The following is a 4,862-nucleotide window of genomic DNA, read 5'->3' as shown; positions in this document are numbered from 1 at the left end:
GATTGCCCAACCTTCCTTCCGAGGAGTGGCTGGTGGGTTTGAACTGCCAGCCTTCTGGTTAGCAGTCAAGTGCTTTAGGAACTACGCTACCAGAGCTCCCACGGAAGTAGATCGGAGGACCTGTATTACACATGTGAAAGGACAATGGAAAACTACAAAGTGCCTAACAAAGAGACAGCTTAGTCCTGGGTGACACTAAGGGAAACAAAAAATGCCTACAGACATTACCATTAGGCCTAAAGAAAAGACAGGAGAAAAGAGAAAATAAATGAAATGGGAAAGTTTAAGAAAAAAGAGTCAAGAAAGAAGGTGAGACCAAACCTCAACAGCAGAAGCAAATGTGCAATCCCACCAGGTCGAGTAGCACAGCAATCTTTACGGGCACCACTCAAGTGTCCTGGCACCACAGGCTGCCCAACCTGTCAGCTTATCCCTTTGCAAGAAATAGGGGTGACCTAAAGAACAGTCCTCCTAGGCCTACAGAGACTCCCTTTGAGAAACTGGGCTTCCTAATAAATGCTTTTCACCAGGCCAAGGTTAAATCACCAGTTTAGCTAAACTCTCTGCTACAACTTCAACAGTACTAGTAACCAACTGGCCTCAAATCTGTTCCAATTCACGGCGATCCCATGTGTGTCAGATAACTGTGCTCCACAGGTCCCCCTGTACCATTTTTTATTGTGGCCAGAATACACATAACAAACACTTGCCAACTGAACAACTTTTACATGTATAATTCAGACACTGATTGCACTCTTCATGTTGTGCAGCCATTATCGCTACCCTATAATGAATTATTCCACCACCCTTAACAGAAACTCAGTGCCCCCTAAGCAATGACTCCTACTTTCTCCCCCCTCCCAATGCCTGGTAACCACTAATAAGCTTAGGTCTCTGTGCATTTGCCTAGTTCACATAAGTAGGATCATACAGCACTTATCGTTTTGTGTTGACTTATTTCATTTCACTCAGCGTAATATTTTCAAGGTTCATCCATGCGGTGGCATGTATCAGGACTCCATTTCTCTTTATGGCTCAGTAATATTACATTGCATGTATGTACCACATTTTATTGATCCATGTATTTGTTGATTGACACTTAGGCTGTTTCCACCTTTTGGCTATTGTGAATAGTGCTGCCAGGAACACTGGCATACAGCTTTCTGTTGGAACGCCTGCCTTCGGCTCTTTGTGGTATGTTCCTAGGATTGGGTCCACAGGGTTTTCAAAGGCTGCCTTTTTGGTAGGAGATCACCAGGCCCTTCTTCTGAGGTATCTTCGGGTGGACTTGACCCTCGTGGTCAGCAGCTGAGTGTGCTAACCGAACAACCAATGGACCCAAATCCTAGCATTCCAATTTGGCAGATGCAAATGCAGCATGTTGAAAGAGATTTATAGAAAAATTCACGAAGCCCTTCCTACTCCAAAGAGCTGACGCAGAGTAAGAGGAGAGAAGCATCTGGGAAGACAGAGGAAAGGATACGACTGAGAGGACAGGAACAGAAGAAGTTTCTTTCGAAGAATAAAGAAAGATCCAATAGTCAAGTAGAAAAGCACTTGGTGGCTCCGTCTGTTTGCTTCCCAAACAATTTGGCCAGCTGGGTGAATAGAACACTCATGCCCTATCACACTCAGCTGCTATGGAGCCTGACTTTCCCCATAAGACTCCAAGCTCCTTCAAGGGACAGAGTATTGGTCATTCGTTTCTCTGACATCACTCAATACATAATACAAAAAGTTTTTTTTTTTTTAACTGTTGCTGAAAATATAAAACAACAACAACAAAAATAAGGTTCAGTGGAGGAAAGAAAGAGACATTTTCTTTCTCCTATATTTTTAAATGGACTTAGTGTACACAAATGGGCAAAGATTAGAACCGATTCACTTCTCCCCCATAGGCCGAGGCACCATGGGAAGAGGCAATGGCAAATGGGACCATTATGCGCTGCCATCCTTTAGAGGGATTTGTACTTCATATATTGCTACTATGTTCCTCTAAAACCGTCTATGGATCCATTATGCCATCTGTGTACATTCTAAGGCAGTTACAATAATAATAATAATAATAATACCAAAGTCAGATAAAAATAACACTTTTAAAATGTTATGTACTTACAGTGAATATGCAGTAAACACTTCACCAAAGTGAATAACAGTCCTTTACCATTTTACAGAAAAGGGAAAAATACCAAATGGGGTTAATTCACATTATGGACTAATGGCCTTTAAGCTTTCGTTTGAAAGCCAAGCACAGGAAAAAGCTTCAACAAGAGCTACTTTTCACCATAAAAATAAATAAACCTCTTTCAAATAATTTGTATGTGCTTCTTCCAAGTCAAATTGCCAAGTTTCAAACAAAAATTAAAATCACTATCCAGTTACAAGCCTTAAAACACAGGCTTTATGATGGAAATGGTAAAACAATCTCAGCAAAGGAAATGTTGCTAGGTACCGACAGTAAAGGAGAGTCGACAGTAAATATTTCACACGCCTGTTACAGGGTCCTTATTGACAGACAACACTTAGATTCCATTCTCAATAATGTAACTGTGTGTAAAGACTGTCATTTTTCACAGGACTTTTGATGTTAACGTCTACTGATGTTCTGGCCTTAGTCCAAATTGGATAAATATATTTGGCCTCCTGGATCCTACAGACTCAAAATTCATTTTTACAGCAGGTCACCCTTGATCAGTAAATCAGAAGAGAGTATTTCACTTCAACTTATAAAGTGAGAAGTGAATTTTGTATGTATATCACATGACTTTAAATTTATGGAATTGTTCCTGGGATGGACTACAACCAGAATTCAGTCCTCTTTTATTTAGAACCATCTGACTGTTCCATACAGAGAACCCAGGACAGGGTTTTTGAAATATGGCGGCATGTCACAATTATCTTAGCAACAATCAAAAACAAGAGTTTCTTAAGCTCTATTTCACGCCTTCTGAATTAGAATCTCTGCATGTAGGATCCATGGATTTTGATTTTTCATGTTACTCTTACGAGACAGTTTATCCAGTGTTATGTGGAGCTCTGCTTTGGGACTACAGCTAAGCACAGCCCAGAAGTTTAGTTATGACCCACAGGTTCAGTTCATATCTCATCACTAACAAATATCCTACCACCATTTAGAATTACAGACTGATCAGAAAACACCCTAAGCAGGTAAATTTCAACTACTTCCCTCAGTCCTACACTGTAATTTAGGAATAATAAACACACAGAAGGAAGCTCAAAGGAATAAACAAACAGTTAAAATTCCATAAATAAAATGAAAGGCTCTTGGAACATTTCATGAAGTTCCTTATGTTCTGAACCCTTCTCTTGTTTTGTTGTCTCTAGCCTTCTGACATCAATACTGTCACTCAGTGCCGGTCTTTGCCCTGAACTGCTGGGTGGTGTACTTAGCATAAGCAAACAACAAGCTATCCGATTCCGAAACTTGTGAAATGGGATGACAGCAAAGCGTGCGCACAGACACTGTCGATCCTTCTTCCCTTCTGTCAATCAAGAAGCTCCCAAGAGGCTACTCTACTCCTTCTCATCCAGGGAAGCAATGTACATGCTCTGTGATGCTTTCCAAGAAGCAGGATACATCTCCAGTGACTTTCCAAAGTACTCCTTCCAGTCTCCAGGAGTCATGGGACTTTCTGAAAAGTGCTGATCATGAAAAATGGATTCAGCCTCAACTCTAAGAAATTTGGAGATGCCTAGAGAGGATTTTATCCTCTGAGAGCCTAAGAACATTTAGGGAACAATCCAGGATAATGAAATTCTGGAAGAAGTAAAGGGGATTCCCCCTTATACCAATACCCAGAAGGATGTAATAGATCTGATAGAAATAGCCAATGTACTCATCAGGGAATCAATATTTAAATTTCTGAACTCATAACTGCATTAAAAGGATGGTCCTTGGGGGTAAAAGAAAAACAGCTATTAGTGATATTACAAGTAAATATGGGTTGGACATTAGCCATGAATGGAATTTCTAAAGCCTAGTTATTAGTGGACAAAAGGAATTTCTTCTCTATATAAATTTTACCTATTCATTGAAAATATGCCCAAGTCCTTGTTGAACATCTAAAGACAAGAAAATAATATCTGAAACAATCTTTATGAGTCTCAAAATGCTTTATATCCAAGGATTGCAAAACCAAATCGGTCAAATTAATTATAAATTAATTTGTAATTTTTAACTTGTAGATGGAAAAACTCGACGGCAATTATGACTGGAATTAAAAACAGTAAGACCAATTCAAGGGCAGAAGATCTCAATGCTTTTGAAAATAACTAACAGAGAGACATCTTTTATTCTACTATTTTTGTTAAACAAACAAACAACAAAAAACCCTACATGGAAACATCGCCAGAAATACAGAAGACACAGGACCAATTGCGCAGGGATGCTTAACGCGAGGAAACCCAGCGATAGTCGTAGGTTTTTACATGCTGTTGAGGTTGAATTGGTATTTGCTGACAAACAACATACTAAACGCTCTGTAGGTAACCAATAAGAAAAATGTGTAAATTTGCCTTTTTTTTTATTATTATTTTTTACAGGTAATAGAAAAGTTGTCAATGTGATTTTCAGGTAGGAGAAAAAAACATGCACTTGTCATGACATTTTCAAATACTTTAAGTTATGTAACAAAGCGTTTCTCAAACCCATTAAGTCCCACAGTGCCTGCACGTCTTGTGTAAGGAACAAGACACGCCGGGTGCAGAGGGTTACAGACGGCACCTGACCATACAGGCTGAGGTACCTATACGATCTCTTAGGATGGAGTCAATAAAAGAACTCCACCCCATCCCTCTCTTTCAAAATGAACCTAGGCTTTTAGTGAACAGCAGAGACACAC

At 39.7% G+C, this 4,862-nt stretch overlaps 1 protein-coding gene across 1 annotated transcript in view; it reads right to left on the bottom strand.

The window, feature by feature from the left end:
- POLA1 (DNA polymerase alpha 1, catalytic subunit) overlaps nucleotides 1–4,862 on the bottom strand; it is a 431,865-nt gene that overhangs the window by 87,204 nt on the left and 339,799 nt on the right.

Source organism: Orycteropus afer, unplaced genomic scaffold, assembly GCF_000298275.1.
Source record: "Orycteropus afer afer isolate SDZICR_OR568_19922 unplaced genomic scaffold, OryAfe1.0 scaffold00617, whole genome shotgun sequence".
NCBI lineage: Eukaryota > Metazoa > Chordata > Mammalia > Tubulidentata > Orycteropodidae > Orycteropus > Orycteropus afer.
Note: the sequence above shows the minus strand (reverse complement) of the source record. Positions and strands in the feature narration are given on the sequence as shown.